The sequence below is a fragment of the Dermacentor variabilis genome, chromosome 7, assembly GCF_050947875.1.
Source record: "Dermacentor variabilis isolate Ectoservices chromosome 7, ASM5094787v1, whole genome shotgun sequence".
Lineage (NCBI taxonomy): Eukaryota > Metazoa > Arthropoda > Arachnida > Ixodida > Ixodidae > Dermacentor > Dermacentor variabilis.
In genome coordinates this window covers 100,122,406-100,140,906 of record NC_134574.1, presented here as the reverse complement: position 1 = coordinate 100,140,906, position 18,501 = coordinate 100,122,406, and the positions used below count along the sequence as shown (strand labels likewise).

The following is an 18,501-nucleotide window of genomic DNA, read 5'->3' as shown; positions in this document are numbered from 1 at the left end:
GATAAACATACAGTGCGACGCACCTTGAGAAATATTGAAATGTACAAAATTCAGAAGACAGAAAAGATTGCATCGTCACGACGGCACATCATAGTCACCGTAGGCGTCAAAGTCTATATAACAAAATTATTTTTGAGCAGTTCTGATAGTGCCCACGCAACAATGGTTGCTAGTCTACTGTCAAATACCCATAGGCTGCACACTTCGCCAGCTGTGTCGCATGCCTGATAACATGTCTGAGGATTGAAAAGGAGAGCTCGCGCGCGCAGCAACCACAGTTGAGGAGGCATCATGGACGGCGACAATTGTGAGAAGCAGGAGGAGCACTGGAATCGACATCAGAACGAGATGTAGAGGAAACGAATCACCCAGGAAACAGACGAACAGCGCGCCGAACGACTGGCTCAACGCCGCAACATAGCTAGACAACCAGACTAACCTGGACTTGCAATCAAGACTAACCAAGGCTAACTATGCTATGCCTTAGGTTTCGCTACGTATATCCTGGCATAGCCGAACTAAGCCACTGCCACATTTTTCACACAGTTTACTCGCAGCGTTTACCTACCTTTCACGCATGAAACCAGTTCGGGAGATTCCATCGCGACGACCGCGCGCAGTGTTGTTCACTGTACGTATTAGGTAAAGAGAGAGCGTCTGTAAACAATTCTGTGCTTTCAGTTTGCCCAAGATTATTATGTCGACAGTCAAAAGTTCCCTCACATTGAGAGTACTTACATAAATGTCCAGGAGGGCTGCCGCGGGGTATGTTTATTGAGCGGCGTAAGCGAAACCTATGAGGAGCGGACCGCGTGATCCCTCATACTACGCAAGGGAGGCGCTTTCGACAGATGGCGACTCCACAAGTACCCGCCTTCAGTACGTGTAAGCTTTTCCGACAAAACTCACCACACTTCTGAATAAGGAATTTCTCTTATATTTCCATTTTCTCTGACTTTTCAGTTCCGGCAAGGAGGCACACTTCATTGCCAACCAGCTAGCCAAATTGTCCACTTTAGTGAATATTTCTGCGCGAGCCCCACTCGAATACCCGAGTAATAAAGTACATTTCAAATAATCTCACACGGCCATACGTGCCTCGCATTTTATCTCGCATTATAGAGCAACATTATTGAACTAAAGGAGTACGTCATCAGTCGCCTTTGCTTGCAGAGACTCCCTAAGAAAGCGTAGCAGTGCGGAAGCACTGCAGAAAGCGATGACAGAAACAGCATTGCAACACTTTTATTGACCTGCTCATCAAAGGAAACACGTCAAGCAACAGCGCATGCAGTGAAAGCACACAAATACGTTAATGAAAAGCAACACAAGATGACGCGATCCTGACATATGAGAACTGATGAGAGCTCCAGAATAGTTCTGCTGTCCTGGCCAGACGTCCCACTATGACAGAGTCGTTCTCCTACGATTTTCCGTTTATCTGCAAAATTCAGTGTCACTGCCGTGGAAAGCCTTAAGTAGGCGAGTCATGTTCGCGATCGAGAAATGAAGACCCGGCGTTCAATCAGCATCTGTGATGCACTGACGCTTGCCGTTCCAGCTGATGTTGGTACCCACGATGGCGGTGGTACACTAATGCGGCTACTTCAGACAATGGGCTGTCGTCGCCGCTGCCACAGGCCGCAGTCGAAGCATTCCAATGCTGCAAGACAGCCGCAGCCATACAGGACTACTCCTGCTTGACGGAAAAGACGAACGAGTCATTGACATTCCGCACCACAGAGGTATATTCGCTGTCAGTGCGTCCTGCTCCGAGCGACGGTCCGGCATCTATCCTCGACCCATTCGCCATCGACATCGGAACATCGACGGTGATCTAGCGGTCGCCAGTCACCCGGTGGCGCCAGCCGACGTCGTCTGCTTGCCACCGCTTGTGCTCTTCGACAGCCGCCTTGGTGTCGCGGTGCGAGATGTAGTCACGCGCTTCCTCGGCGTACTTCTTCAGCTTGCCGTAGTTGCCGAGTGAGTAGGTGAGAACGCAGGCGCATCCCAGGATGGAGACGCCCAGCACGGCGATGATCACGTACACGCCGTCGCTGTTGACCAGCACCACCGGAAGACCGACACGTGCCTGCACCTCGGGTTCCATGGTGCCGGCAAGCTCCTGATGATGATGTGAAAAGGTCGGGCAACTCCGACGCAATGACGGCGATTCCGGTGGCAGTTGCACCTGTGGCGGCAGGCGTCTACGACACGACCAGAAAATGAAAGTGCCGGTCGCAGCCGGGGAGCGTCGATCGTAGGCGTTGTTGTTGTTGTTGTTGTTGTGGCCTGCGATGCGTGTGGCTCCTACCCACGATGGGGGATTGGCCAAGAGATGGGTGGATTATTCGAAATTGTTATGGAGCATAAATTTCCTAATAGTTATTGAAATAGCATTGAATAGCGCAGAATTGCCTGTTAAATAACATCAGGAAGGTAATATTGAATTGGTAATAATTAACTTGAAAGTAAAAACAAAAATAAAGGAATTTAGCAGGGCATTCGTTTAGATTCCATAAGGAATGTTCGGACAGCGAAGCATGCATCCGTGTGGCTGAATCCCAAAGTGGACGCTCCGAACGAAAGAATTGCAGGTTCTGTCAAGTCCAGGCCAATTCTTCGAAAAGGGATTTCCAACCATCTTTTTCTAAGCGCAGTAAAGCGGGGACAAGATAGAAGAAAGTGGTGTATCGTCTCTTCCTCATTACAAAAAGAACAGAGGGGGGAGGGAACCAAACCCGACCTGTGTAAGTAGAAATTCAGCGAGGGTATGCGGCAGCGTAATTTGGTGAGGCAGACCTCCAGCATCTTTGTGTCACAGGATTCGCTATGCCAGGGAAATGCCAGGTGCTTATACTCTGGAGAAGCAGTCAAATGTGGGTTTGATAAGGCTAATCTTATTGATCGCATCCGAAATCTTGTCGCCGTGATCTGTGCTGTCACTGGTAGAATAGGAAGAACAGGGCCGGATAGTGATGCATTTGCCAGTGAATCAGCAGTTTCATTAAAAAACAAACCTTTATGCCCTGGCACCCAAATCACATGGGCAGGAACTAGTAAGCGGAATAGTTTTAGCATGGGTGACTCATTAGTAGCGGTAAGGCAAGAGCATACTGAAAGGGAGTCAGTCAGAATGGCAGCCGTTGTAATAATTGGGTCTAATTTACGTAAAGCTAGGATTGCTGCTAACAACTCGGCCAGAAAAATAGGCACAAAATCAGGCAACCTTAAAGAAAAAGACCAGTCGAGCGCAGGACAAAATATTCCAATGCCAGCTTTTTCCTCGCACTGTGAGGCATCTGTTGCAATGATAACGTTTGTTTCTAGGCTGCTCAGGTGGTCTTGCAACATGGCGTTTAAAATGCCGTAAGGGAGGAGTTTCGCGTGGTTTGGGAAAATGTCATCAAACCTGATCTCTGGGTAATTTGAATGCATATTATCATGAAGCACCTCGCGAATGTGCACATTTAGTGGTTCAAGTAATGTTTGCACAAATATAATCTGTGGTCTATGAAACCTGGGCCAATGAATAGGAAAAAATAATTCTGGATTAGAGAGGAAAATAATTTGAAGGCGGTTTAATGGGGATTCATATAGCCTTAGGAAAGTCTGAACTGTCAGAAGGCGAAATCGGCATATTATGGGTGGGATTCTTGCCTCCAGGTATAATACGGCATTCGAAACGAATTTTGGGAGGCCTAAGCACAGACGTAGCGCCTCTCGTTCCAACAAAACTAGCGGCCGAAGCTTGTATGCTGGAACACCTGAGAATAAAACGCATCCAAATTCTAACACCGGACGAACATACATCTTATACACCATCAAGAGGGATTTTCTTCGCATACCTGTTCTTCGGTTGCTCAACTTGCGCAAAATGCCCATTGAACGAGCTCCTTTTGTCGCAATATATTCAATATGCGGCCGCCAGTTAAGATTTCCGTTGTAAATCACTCCAAGGTATTTTAGTGATTCTACCTGTGGGATATCTTCGAGATGATAGTTAAGCGATATGTATACGGGGTCTCTTTAACGGGAAAAACAAGGATAGCACACTTATTAGCATTCAGGTTTAAGTGTAAGCTATCCAGCCAGCCTTCCAGTTCCCTTAGATACGACTGCAGTATTTCGTAAAGAGAGTATATGTCGCTAGCCATACCAAAAAAGGCAATGTCATCAGCATAAACGTATGTACTGACAGCTGGGTGAACGGGGATTCTGCTCAGTAAAATATTAAATAATACTGGTGAAAGTACCGATCCCTGAGGCACACCTCTTGTTTGCTTATATTTACTGGAAGAATAGCCGCTTCGAAAACAATAGAACTCCCGGTCTTTTAAAAATTCATGCACCCATGCTACTATATAGCCTGGAAAGCAATGGCTCTGTAACCGATTCGTTAAAAGTGTATGTTCAATGCTGTCATAGGCTTTGCATATATCTAAGGTAACTAGAGCCGCGTATTGTTTTTCCTGTCTGGCGATGTTAATGCGACTTTCAAGGTCTACATGCGCGTGCCATATTGAATAGCCAGATCGAAATCCAATTTGACACGGACTCAACAATCGATTGTCGTCAATAAACTCTAAAATATGTCCGAGAAGCACTCTTTCAATAAGTTTCACTATGTTTGATGTCAACGCAATTGGTCTGATGTTGTCGATAGTATACCCTGCCCCTGGTTTTTTAATTAACGGAATAATTTTGGCGATTCCGTGAGCGCTTCTTGTTCTTCTTCTCTCTCTACTTCTATTCCTTCGATTATGTTGATGATGATAATCCTTTCATTATGACGACGACGTTGATGATGACGAGGATAACGAGTATTATGATGAAGGCGCTGCCCTCTGAAGTGGGCGATTGCACTAACGGTATATTCAACTGGCTGCCTCCATCCCCCGAATCAGAGTTGGACAGATCCACCGTTCACCGAACTCGAAGGTGCAGGACAAACGCGCAAGCCGAATGTGTGACACTCGCTATCGGAGGAGGAAAGGGAAGATGCGAAACCACGTGACTACTGCCAACGTATGATATTTCGCCGGAAAAACCTGCGGACGGGACGAGCATTCATCGAGACGCCAGCATGCAGTGGCCTAAGTAAGACGCGTTCTTGAATTTGTTTGCGTGTTGATCTCTGTCTTTAGAAATTTGCAAGTTAGAAGCTTTATTTCTGTTTGAAATATTGGCGCTACGTCAGTCTCTTAAGGCCCCTAAGTACGTTGTCAATACGACTCTTTACCTTGAAGCAAACATGCAAGATGTAGCGCCAAGATTCCAACTGCTGTCAAACCTTTTCTTAGCGCGCATGAACAAGTTCTATGGACGAGCTATCTCACATCCGGCACCCATTTCTCCATTCTATGTCTTCTTGATTCAGGTTCGCTCAGGTTGCGTTTACGCAAGGTATTTATCTAAATTAAATGTTAATCTACGATCTATTTAAGCTTCCCGCTCTTTTCAAAGTTGCAATAGCTGTAAATTTGATATTTTTCCTGAAAAATGAGAGCTTCGCAATCGACACTTGCTCTGAATCACTATCACGGAGTTTGGCTATCAGTCTGCACGAATAGCTAGATTACAATTTCTATATACATATTTGGCATGAATTCATTAGTCGCAGAGTCTACGTAGGAAGAGACACGATAAAATGACTTTGCACGACTTTCGTTTTCATTGGCGTGCGCCAAAATGAACACACACATTCAGCCAACAGCGCCGCGAAGGTCCGCGAGCATCTACAGTTGCAGCGCGATGACGACACAAGGATTGGTGAAAGCTCCCCGCCCCAAAAGCAGTGGTGTTTGCGTTGCGGGTCTTCCTTTATTTACAAAAATTTCCAAATATCTTCACGCCCTCAATTGATAGCATGACTTTCAATCTGCCTCTGTGGAGCACCTCTTCCCGTTGTGTTCCAGCTGACGCCGGCGGCCATAGAGTAGGCATTGTCGTGTGTGGTTTTCAGTTCAATTGTAGCAGATGAGCCGTCGTTGGCGCCGCTCCCACCACCCGATGTCGTTGCGTCAAAGCGCTGCGTCTCTGATGCGGCCACGCCGGAGTCCTCCTGCTGGGCAGCAGCGACGAACGTGACACCGACACTCCGCGTGACCACAGAATCCAATGCCGTAGTCTTGCGTCCCGCCTCAAGCGACGGTGTTGCCGCAACCCTCGACCCATTCGCCGACGCCACCGGCACCGAAGTCTTCGCGGTGACCGAGTGGGCGTCGCTCGGCCAGGCGTCGCCAGCGCCGGTCTTGCCACCGCCGGTCTCGCCCGCACTCGCCTTGGTCCCGCGGAGCGCGATCTAGCTGCGTACTTCCTCGGCGTTCTTCTTCAGCTTGCCGTAGTTGCCGAGCGAGTAGGCCAGGACGCAGGCGCATCCCAGGACAGAGACGCCCAGCGCGGCGATGATCACGTGCAGGCCTTCGAGGTTGACCAGCACAACCGGTGCTCGTGCCTGCTCCTCGGTTTCCAAGGTGCCGGCAAGCTCCTGATGATGCTGTATAAAGGTCGGTCACATCTGACGCAGTAACGACGGTCCCGGCGGTTCGTTGCGCCTGGGGCTGAGGGGAGGGGGCGCAGTCGTCTCCGCCGCAACCCGGAACTAGAATCGTCGGGCGCAGTGGTGGAGCGTCGAACTTTGACGTCTGTGCGACCTCCTTCTCGTTCTTCTTCTCCTTCTACTTCTCCTTACTGCCCACACCCATGATGCCGATATGGATTCCTTAATACAAAGCACTTACCGACGACGGAGATAACACGCACATAGAATATAAAGGCTACACAGAAATATAAATATTTACAACACAAGTACAAAATACAGGGTTGATTGCTAATTATAAGACAACAAAATTAAAAATAGTCAATCTCTACAACAACATGCGACAAAAATAAATCGAAGTAGGGACCGCCCCTCTAGCAACGTAACCTGCTGGACGTTTCAATGAAGATGTGGCTGTCCATGCAGTGGCGAGGAGCTAATGCATTCCCGCCCGTCTGATGTGTGTTTTACCCAAACATGCCACTCCTTTGCGAGATATCCAGATCGCGAACGGGCTGAGGCATCTGCGACCCTGCGCAAGAGGCTACGGGAGACGATCCCGCGAAGCGAACGACACTTACAGAATAGCCTTCTTAGAAATTCACAACTGTGGATATGATGGCATGACAAAAATAGTGCGCCCGACCACACGCACACCGGAAGCCGCGAGTGAGACGCGAGTAGAAGTTCCACACCGAGACGATACCGTAAAACTTATCCACACATACCGCTACACCACTGCTGCAGGCACGAAAAAGCACTACAACCGCGGCACAGCGCCCTCACGCCAGCGAGAGCCGCAGTATGGCGGTAGCCGCAAACAAATATCCTCACTCGAGTCTGCTCCTCGCTATACACCCCGCACTGTATTCACCTACACTGCGGTGAAAGTGTAAACGCTCTATCACAGGGTATGGGTGCCACGAGAGCTGGCACTGAAAGCAGATCCCACCCCACGGCAATGGGAGGCAGCACTGTCCAGTCCGGACTCGATGTATAAGCTCGAGCAGGTCAACCGATCAAAAAAGACAGCTAAGGCCGCCGGATTCCTAGACTTAGTGCACCACACACGACATAGCGAAGGAGCCACCTATGCTCGACTCGTCTGCATGCGCTGTTTTGGACAAAGTTGATTCTCTTTCACTCTCTCTGCTCAAGGATCAGCGGGCTTACGTGCTTGTCGCGGAGCACCAATCACTTGAGGCCGAAAACGACCTATCTCGATCTCAACCACCCTCGGTTATGTGCTCGAAATGCCATTGCAGTTTAGGGAGCAGGTATACGTCTAGTAAAGGCGCATAACTTTTTTTATTATTACAAAGTGATAAGTAGCACAGACGAACTAATCCGTTGGTCGTTTAAGCTCACAAGGAAGCCATAATGAGGGCTGTCCCAGATAGCATTAGCCAGGGTAATAGGATTGCTGAGGCCGAATGCACAACGCTTTTCATTCTTAAGCGCTCTTTTCCATTGGTCGTTTGCCTTTACTTATAACATTTTCAGCAGAAGGTTTGGCTATGCAGGAAAACGTCGGGCACTTGTGAAGCAACGAGAACGATTCCAGTGGTTTGTTGCGCCTGGGACTGGCTGGGGCAATGATCTCCGACCCCACCCGGAATTCCAAGTTTCGGTTGGAGTCATGGAATCTCAAACTTTGGTGCTTCCTGGGGCCTACACAATAGCACCGTGTTGGTGCTGTCGTTGCTGTCCCCTCCAAATTCCGGCAGGTACCCACAAAGCGGGACTGGCCATGGTTAACATTGATAACATAATATTAAATCCCTGCTTCTTTTATCTTATCGGTCAGTAGTCCCTTTAATTAAGTAGTAGCGAATATAAATTATTTTTTTGATTTTACTGTTGACTTTAACACACGTCACCTACCTGCCCCAGCTCTCCTCATTTTTCTTTGTCTTCTTTCCTTCCTTTGATTCATTAGGTGATGGGGATTGTTCGTTGCTTTGTTACTCATGTGAAAAATACAGGAGGCATACGCGAATATTTGTTGGACAATTCCACAGAAGCCTGGATTCTCCACATGAGTAGTAGAAAATTGCATATCAGAGACGTGATCAGGCAACTGGACACAACTTGTCCGATGGTATTCAGTGCATGCTTAGAAGTATTCAAGCTATTAGACTGGGAAGATTTAAGCGTGAGGATCAATGGCGAATATCGCAATAAGCTTCTTTTTACAGCATTCATTGTCCTGTTCAACAGCACTGGGGTCGAAGTGCACCAAGTGATTGAAGACCTTACCCGGAAATTTTAAGATTAGGGTCACACACAAGACATAGATAGTGTTCAATAGCCTGGCGAAGGGACAACAATTCACAATCGTCAGTAAGCCTCTATAGTCTGTGCAAACACTGGAGGTTTATCTAGGCCAATTGCTCACAGAAAACCCTGATCATGAGAACGAAATTTACTGAAGAATAAAAATTGGCTGGAGTCTATACGGCAGGTGTAACCAAATCCTCACTCGGAGCTCACCGCTGTCGCTAAAAAAAAGCGCACAATCATTGCATTATACCAATGCTAACGTATGGGGCAGAAACTTCGAGGTTAGGAAAGAAAACTCCAGAACAACTTAAGGACTGCGCAAAGAGCGGCGGAACGAGAAACGTTAGGTGTACCGTTAACAGACAGGAAGAGAGCGGTACGCATCAGAGAGCCTCGGCTGCGCCCACCTTCGGGGTCGATGGCCCCGTCTGCTGTGTTGGCGTAGCAGCGCTAGCTGCAGCCGCCGGGGGGGGGGGGGCGGATGGCGTCACTGCCGCCTCACTGGGTGTGGGACGGTCAGCCGCCGGAGACCGTTGTGGCACTGCCCCCTGACGCGCCACTTCAGCAAATGTGTTCTTAGGCAGGTATGCTACCCGCCTACGTGCCTCCTTGAACGATATATTTTCTTTCACTTTGATCGTGACAATTTCTTTTTCTTTTTTCCAAGACGGGCACGACCGCGAGTACGCGGCGTGCTCGCCTTCACAGTTTACACAATGGAGAGAGTTTTCACAAGATTCAGAGGTGTGCTCATTAGCACTGCATTTAGCGCAGGTTTGGCGGCCTCGGCATCTCTGTGAACTGTGACCGAAACGCTGGCATTTAAAACAACGCAGGGGATTAGGAACATATGGGCGAACACGGAGCTTGATATACCCGGCCTCGATGGACTCGGGCAGAACACTTGCGCCAAAAGTAAGTGTCAGATGTTTGGTCTGTATTTCCTTATTATCACGCATCATCTTAATTCGCTTAACATTTATGACATTCTGCTCACTGAAGCCCTCCAAGAGCTCAGCCTCAGTCAGCTCCAAGAGATCATCATCAGAGACTACGCCACGGGTGGTATTCATGGTACGATGAGGAGTTACGGTTACTTTGGCGTCACCAAATGAAACTAGATTGGCTAGCTTTCCATACTGTTTCTGGTTGCGGAGTTCCAAGAGGAGATCGCCGCTTGCCATCCTGGATGCTTTATAACCTGAACCAAAAACTTGGGTAAGAGACTTGGACACGAGGAATGGTGAGATTGTTCGCACGGGTTTGTCTGGTGTTTCGGAGTGCACTACATGGAAACGAGGAAAAGTTTCTTTTTGACGGGTAAAAAATTCGAAGACATCATCGGTGCGCCCCCTCTTGAGGGAGCGATTAGGTAAGGGGGGGAAAGAAGAAGCCATAAGAGATTGTAATTTCGGCAGTAACGCCAGCCACCCACCGTGGAGTCCTACAAGGGGACGTTGCAGGACCTGTGAAACACGGCCTGCAAACGCCAGCTGTACATTACCACTATAACCAAATATGATATAACCTAGGCTGGCTATTCACACAAGGTTAACCCTTGCTGCCTGGAAAAATTAGAAGTAAGCGGAAGCTAGGAGAAGACAGGAAAGATGAAAAGTGAGAGAAAGACGAAGACTAGAGGAAGAGAGAGACAGGAAAAGGCAACTACCGATTTCCCCCGGGTGGGTCAGTCCGGGGGTGCCGTCTATGTGAAGCAGAGGCCAAAGAGGTGTGTTGCCTCCGCCGGGGGGCCTTAAAGGTCCAGACACCCGGCATCGGCTCAACCCCCTGGATCCCCCTTTCCCCAGACACGGCTAAGCCGCGCACGGTTACACGCGGAAGGGTCCGACCCTCGTGTGCTCGGGTACGTGGTGTCGCAACTCACCAAACACCTGCTGACGCAGACGCCCCTGCGGGGTCACACCACCGAAGTCGTCGATGAGCAGATTTGTTGCAGCCCATCCAGGTGGCACTCGTCGGCCAAGTGATTGAGCTCTCCATCCCGTCGTGCAATTCCAGCTTTATTTGCACTATTCGCGCGGAGCGACTTCGGTGACTCCTATTTCTAAATTCACGAGCTTCCAGTTCAAAGAGATTATTTCGAGAAAAATTTGTGAAGATATGCGGACCAGCAATGCAACGCCTGCCTCGCTGACGTGAAACTTTTGCTGGTAAATAGCACCACTTCATTTATTAGCCCTTGCATTGAGTTCAGCTTTTCACTAGCTTAGTGGTTTCGAACTGCTTGACTTAGGTTAGTGTGGTATCCTGTGTTAACTTCTGGTTTCGGTTTTGGGTCTTTACATCAGGGCGCCACTCAGCGCCAAACGCTGTAAGTTGCCTTCCTGCTTCCCCTGGGAGAAATAAAAATTCATTCTTCGTTTGGTTCCCGACTGGAGCAGTCCGGCTCTTTCTTGCGGCGCTGCGCGCTCCGGCCGTTAGGCCTCATGCCGTAACCCTTCCGTCCGGCCGCCCCGTCGAAGCTACAACAAACTGGCGACGAGGATGACATCACTATCATGTATGTTACAGTGCTAACATGTGTTCTTTGACTCGTGACTTACTTTTGTTGCGAGGAGAGCGAGTAGAGCATTTTTCCTTTCAAGGGAGAGGTGATGTGGTATCCTGTGTTAACTTCTGGTTTCGGTTTTGGGTCTTTACATCAGGGCACCACTCAGCGCCAAACGCTGTAAGTTGCCTTCCTGCTTCCCCTCGGAGAAATAAAAATTCATTCTTTGTCTGGTCCCCGACTGGAGCAGTCCGGCTCTTTCTTGCGGCGCTGCGCGCCCCGGCCGTTAGGCCTCATGCCGTAACCCTTCCGTCCGGCCGCCCCGTCGAAGCCACAACAGTTAGGGCAAAGGCTCATTTATTGCACGTGAACGCCGTAACCGTCTCGCTCAAGGCACGGCCTCCGAGATCGCGCCGCTCGATCTTCGAGGCCACGCTCAAGGGAGACGCTTCAACTGTGTTCCATGCCGGCAACAAAGTCATTAGCACATGGCCCATTATGAAATCATGGTCGCTCGAAAGCTCGTACAAAAATAATGGCGCTTGGTGGCAGATGAGAACCACCCTGCTCAGCCTGACAACGCCGTTGGTTTGGATTCAACCGATGCCAGCACGTGGGCGCGTTGGGCTGCCGCAGAAACGTTTCATGAGAGAATAGTACGGCATAGTGCGAGACATATAGTGCACAATCACTACATCTAAAGCCTGCAATACTTAGCACTGCAGAAAGGTGAATCGGGTGGCCGTACCTCTTATTCCTGCAGATTCCAAGGTATTGGTGATGATGCTGATGATGATGACGACGACGACGATGAACCTCTGCCATGACTCGTACCCACTAAGGGAGGCATGCCGAGAATCGGGCGGCAGGAAGTAAAGGAGACGGACGAACGACACATTATATGGTTCCCGGCTCACACGTCCACCCACACCCCTGTATCCAACCTCAACGAGGAGGACCACCTCGTAGCGCGAGGTTTCACATTCCGCGCCCACGTAGGAGGGTCCTCTCTGGGGGCCGGAAACCCAACGGAGGCATGGACAGAGAGGGAGAGAATGACCATGTACTGTGACGTTGCAAAATTTTATAAAAAATGCAGGCATGTTTATCCACCCCCTAACTCCGAACTCGACAGGGCCCAAGTGGTAGACTGGAAGCTGTTACAAACCAAGACCTTCCCCAACCCCGTTCATCCTGGGAGGATATATCCAGACATCTATTCAGACGACAACTGCAAACTATGCGGCAGGGCTCACGCATCTCTCAGACACATTCTTTGGGAATGTGAGGTTACAGTGAGGTAATATGCAGTTTTCCCAGATGAAGCTGCGGCGCGGTGGACGGCTCCGCTGAGCAGTTGGAACTTCCAAAATCTACTATGTGGTACAAAGGTTATAAACAGGGATAAGTTGCCTAAAGGATAGCCAACGTTTCGATAGGAGGACCTATCTTCATCAAAGGTCCTCCTATCGAAACATTGGCCAGCCTTTCTGAGGCGCCTTATCCCTGTTTATAACCTTTATACAACAGTGTGCTATTCCATCTGTCAGCCCCTCTCTTGATGTTGAAGATCAACTATGGGCCATCCAACAAGTCGGTGAGGCGGCGAGGACGTAGGATCTCCGGACCTCCTCGGTAGCGGCCTAGGCCAAGGCCACCATTTTGCCGAATTTTTCAATAAAGTTCTTAACACCACAATTTGAAAACAAGAAACACAAAATAAAAGAAAGAAACTAAAGGAGATATCGGAATAACTAGACTAGTTGCGAGCAAACAGTAAAACTAACTGAAGCGGAAATTTTAAAGTAGTTTACAATCAAGGAGAAAATAAATACAATGTTGATAAATAATTTGGAGACACCCATTTCAGTGAAATGAATGCTGATCTGATAGGTAGAATAAAGCTCCTATAATAAGCAGGGTAATCATTTCGTTTCCGTTAAAACATCAAACACTGCGCAACAAACGTTTCTGTGACTATATCCCAGTTACGAGGCCCCAAATGATAATATTTATTTTATTTATTTTCAAATACTGTTGGCCCTCTTGGCCGTAACAGGGTGGGTACAGCAGGTTTGCACATAGCGTAAAAAATGTAAACACTTTACAAACGTAAATAGGACGTGAAGCAATGAATGTTGGAAATAAAATGCAAAACAAATAACGAAATACAAATACAATAGTTTGGCTAAGAAATACATGTTTCTAACATTGTGACAGTGATATTGGAAGCAGCATAAAAGGAATACTATTGTATGTATTTCTAGGATAGTGTGACCCCCCCCCCAATGTTTGCACGGCCCCACTAAGATTCAATTTCATAAAAGGTTTTTAACGCGTTCCTCAAAGATTTTAATGCTACTCGACTGCAAAACAGATGCCGGCAAACTGTTCCATTCCTTAATCGTTCGCGGGAAAAATGAACAAGCGTACATGTCCAGATATGCATTTGGAATTGAGAACATGCAATGATTGCTTTATCTGACGTTTCTAGCCCGCCTGGGAGCAAGATAAGGTGTGGTTTCAATATTGAAGTGGCCTTTTCATAACAAAAAAAAGAAATTTAAGTCTAGCTAACTTCCGCCGTTGAGGCAGTGGAGGCAAATCAAGCAACCGAAACATTTCGGAAACAGAGTCAGTACGATAATACCGGTACGATAATATTAGCGGTACACTTAATCATAATTCTATGTTGCAGAGTGGAGATTCGTGTAATATCTTTCTCTTGTTTGAATACCATCGGTATGATAAACTGTAGTGGTCTAGTGGTGGATATATTGTGGCATAGAGCGAACATCATCTGACCAGCGCTATGTAAATAAAGATGTGATTGCGGGATGCGACAGCGTAATCTGATGCATGTAACTTTCTGTTGCCGAGACGAACACCACTGTTTATGCTAGCAAAACCGAGACGCTGAAAGTCTGGATACGGTATCATCGATATTTTGCTCACATCATTTTGTAGGCAAAATTTTCTGTATGTCGATGCAGCGACGTCAGCTGTATACGGTAAACTAGGAATCAAAGGTTTACTGAAACGCGTTCTGTCTGATAAATATTTCGTTTAAGTATAAACCGCGGTTGCCAGCAAGTCGCAGTAAATTACCTTTTTGTAAAGTTGTGGGGACTAAATTTTGGAACACGCTTAAGATAGCTGTGTTCGTTGCCGTGAAAAGCGACCCACCTGCCGTCAGAGAATCCGTAACTACGGCAGCTGACGAGGGATTCGCGGAAAGTTTGCGCAGCGCTAGAACAATCGCCAATAATTCTGTTATGAAAATAGGAGCGTAATCAGAACGGCGAATAGAAACTTACCAACTAAGAGAAGGAGACAAAGTGCCTACGCCAGCCTTCTCTTTTCGTCTGTGAGGGAAGCATCAGCGGCTATTGCTTGTTTTCAGGTGAGGGAGGTAGTCTTGTAATTGGTCATTTAAATAATGAACGGCATTAGTTTAGAGTTTAAGGCGGAAATATCGTCAAATTCAATGTGGAGACCCATCTTCCATTGACTTGTTGAGTGCTTACGTTGAATTTGCACATTGATTGGTGTTGGCTGTGCCTGTACGAACACGACCTGAAGCATGTGCAGTCGCGACCAATGATTATTAAAAAATGTACTTGGTTCATTATTGAAAACATACATTGTTCTTGTTTCAATAGAATGGTAAATTTTAGGTACGCTAGGTAATATACTTCTTAAACATGGTATTCGCGCTTCCATATACAGAACGGTGAGTGCAACAAAATTAGGGGTGTCCAAGGAACAATTTCAAAGCTTCCCTTTCTGAGGCTGAATCTTATAAGCTGGGCTGCCGGCGAACAAGGCGCACAAATTCCGTGATGGGTTGGACATACATTTCATATATCATAATAAATGTATGTCTTCGCAACCCCTATCGTCGGGTACTAATCTTACGCAACCATCCCACGTCATGAGTTGCCTTAGGTGCGACTTTTTCAATGTTTGCTTCTCCAGCTTATTGTCCCTTCATTCATGGTTCTCAGGTATTTGAGAGAATCCATCTGGGTAATGAACTCTTGACGGTACATCAGGAATATCTGAACGGGAATATCTAATGGAAACAAAAGAAGTGCATTGTTACTGACGTTCAGAGACATATTTATATCCTCAATCGAAGCTTTAAGAGTACGTAAGCAATTTTGCAACGATTGATAGTGCGAATGTAGATCATCATTTGATGCAAAAAAAAAAGCGATGTTATCGGCTTAAACGTATACACGAATGTACTGGAGCAGAAGAATGGAGCTTAAAGACATCTTAAAATGACACTAAAGGTTAATATTAAGTCAACGTGGACTGTTGAAATACCATTCCAGAAACATCGAAACGCTTGTTTCATGCGAAGAAGAGAATAATAATAATATTATTATATAATAATATTATATAAGAGAAAATGCGTTCTGAAGCGTCTGCGTACCTCTAGCGCAGTTCAAATCGCCCGCCTTCCGATCGAGGAGCGGTGACGTCATGTTTCATAGTAACGTTGCGCCATCGGTAACGGCGCCCGCAGGCGGCGCTACGGCTTTTCTGCGCAAATCGCAAACGCGCGGCCAGAAACAGAGCCAAGACAGAGCCGACAGCAGCGCGAAAGCGGAACTATATGGTGGCTAGCGGAAGGGAAAGCGCGCGATGATAAGCTGGTTCTTTATTTTATGACGCCAACTTTGGCGCTCGTTGCAATGGACGGCCCTGACAACGACACATTGGCTCGCGATGCTGCGCATGACTTCAGCGATTTAAGCATTGATCAACGTGACCTGCTGCTGAGGGCTCGCGCTGCCGGCGTCGTTGCCTACTACTACGATGGCAACTGTACGTCATGGCTGTACATATTCAGACATTTGTAGCTTTTCCTTCGTGAAAACAAAATGCCGCACTCACCGCCCCGTCTTCGACCTGCAGTTGTTCTTACGCTTCGGAGAATTCAGGCAAGACCGACGGCACAGCGCTACGGGAAAGCATTGCTTTGAAAGGCACTCCACACGACTTCAGTAAGTCGGCGTTGAACTCGTAATCCTCTGGACGAAAGTGCAGAGAGCAGACTACGCGATTTTTCGGCTCTTTCCCAATGCACTGTGGCAGAGGTACGGCACTTAACCACTTCGAACGGAGAGGTTCACTCGTTGGCACACAGTGACAAGGAACGTTGGATTCGCCACAGGAGATGACACTGACCCGTGTGGTACTCCAAGTTTTTGCTTATACCAAGATGATGAACATTCGCTTTGAAGAATGTACAATTGTTTTCTATTAAAAAGTATGAAACTCATGTCGTTGTGCATTTCGGAAAGCCGTTATTCTCTAGTTGCTTTATCAACATGTCATGCTCCATGGTATCATAAGCTTTAGCTGCTGAATATTCTCTTCGGCGACGAGCAAGTGTTCTAAGTCTACGTGCGCACACCATATACAGCATCCAGATCTAAAGCCAATTTCACTGCGGCTAAGTATTAAGTTTTCAGAAATACAGGTCGTCATCTGGCAATTCAAAATTCTATTAGTTTAACCAAATTGGGTGTGAGAGAAATTGGCTTTAATTTATCTAAATCATGTCCACCACCCAGTGTGCAGAAAGCGAACATCCGCGAGTTCATGTAATCTAACTTCCCTAAATTCCTCTAGCGGTAATGGTTTCAATGAGTACGGTGGAACTATTCAAGTGAATCTGTTTTCTAGACCCTTTCCAATATTTTCCAACCATTCGGACGATTCACGTGGCGAAAGGACAAAAGAGTTATTATTTTCTGGAATAGGAATCATCTTTCTAGAGCGTAAAAATCTAAAGAGGGCATTTTTTGTTTTTAGATTTAGACAGATAAGTGAATTTATTCATGTCATACTCATCTTTGGATTTAGCTATCCTACGCTTGAAAGATGCAGCAACAAATTGGTGGCCACTCCAACTGGTTGGAAATTTATTGCAAAGAAGTTACTGGAAGCTTTTTTCTCTCCATTTCGGCGTCCCCATAACACTTGCATGCGCAGTGTTCGACAGACAGTCCATCTAACGTATCTTCAGCATCTACCGAGTTGTCGGTGCTGTGTGGGCCACATGCGACCACATTTACTATTCCATTTTCGTGGCCACCATGTGCCACGTGTTCATTTTGTGTTCGCGTCTTGGCAGTAGAGTGCGAGATTAAGATTGAATTCTGGGCTTTTTACGTGCGAAAACCACGATCTTAGTTGGGGGAGATCCCGGATTAATTTTGGCCGCCTGGAGTTCCTTAATGTGCACCCGATGCACTGTACACGAGCGTTTTTATCGCTTCGCCCCCATCGAAATGCGGCCGCCGCGGCCGGTATTCGATCCCTGCGAAGTTTCCTTGGATAGAATGTACCTTTTGAATACAATGTATGCCCCACTCCTGCCTAAGGCCTCTGCTCAGACTGACTGTAAGTGAAAAATAAAATGTATATCTATGTAAAATCTCAAAAAAACTAAAAAAAGAAAGTGTTCGTTGTAAACTACCATAAACATAGTACTTTTTTTGCGAGCTTGAACTGCAACTTTTTTTTTTACACGTGAGGCTGAGATCACGCATGTGTAATAAGCGTCGTGTTGCAAACACCATCGTCATCGCCATCAGGTTAATTCGAACGCGTCAGAGGTTTCGAGTGCTTCCCACAAGCGCAGTTCCGGTGACCTCCGTTGCGTGACCTGCTCGACCAAACAGCCTTGTCAAGTAAGTGCGCTCCTAAAAAAAAAGTAGGCGCCACGTCAAAAAAACCTTCCGTTATAAGTGGCTTGCCACACTTGTGTCTGTAGCGAAGTGCCCCAACACGATAACACAGAGTTCCCCATTCCATCGGGGAACCAGAAGATGTTGCGGCAAGACAAACGGTTTCTCTGCCCATCCCGATACTACACGCGCAATAGTTATTGGCCATACCATGCTGAATAAGCGTAGCATCAGTAGGCGTTTGTTTTTATTTAATTAAGGGTCATAGTGCTTTTTTTCTGTTTCTCACGTGCCATGATGGCACGCGTAGCGCAACAGCCAGTAGCAGCACCTATTTCTGGTGACACTGTGTACAACCAAATTGTGGGACAAAATTATTTGTTTTTCTCTGACTACCCGAGACCCACTGCCTCCTACCGCGCACCATCGTTCTTAAAGGGACAGGGACTTAATGATGATGA

General features: G+C 47.2%; 1 protein-coding gene across 1 annotated transcript in view; it reads left to right on the top strand.

The window, feature by feature from the left end:
• Nucleotides 1-1,920: 1,920 nt before the first annotated feature.
• The window catches only part of LOC142586984 (uncharacterized), a 52,368-nt gene continuing 35,787 nt past the window's right edge, over nucleotides 1,921-18,501 (top strand). The window contains exon 1 of the mRNA XM_075697854.1: nucleotides 1,921-2,144. The gene's annotated coding sequence lies outside the window, so the exon portion shown is untranslated. The remainder of the gene's footprint in view (nucleotides 2,145-18,501) is intronic.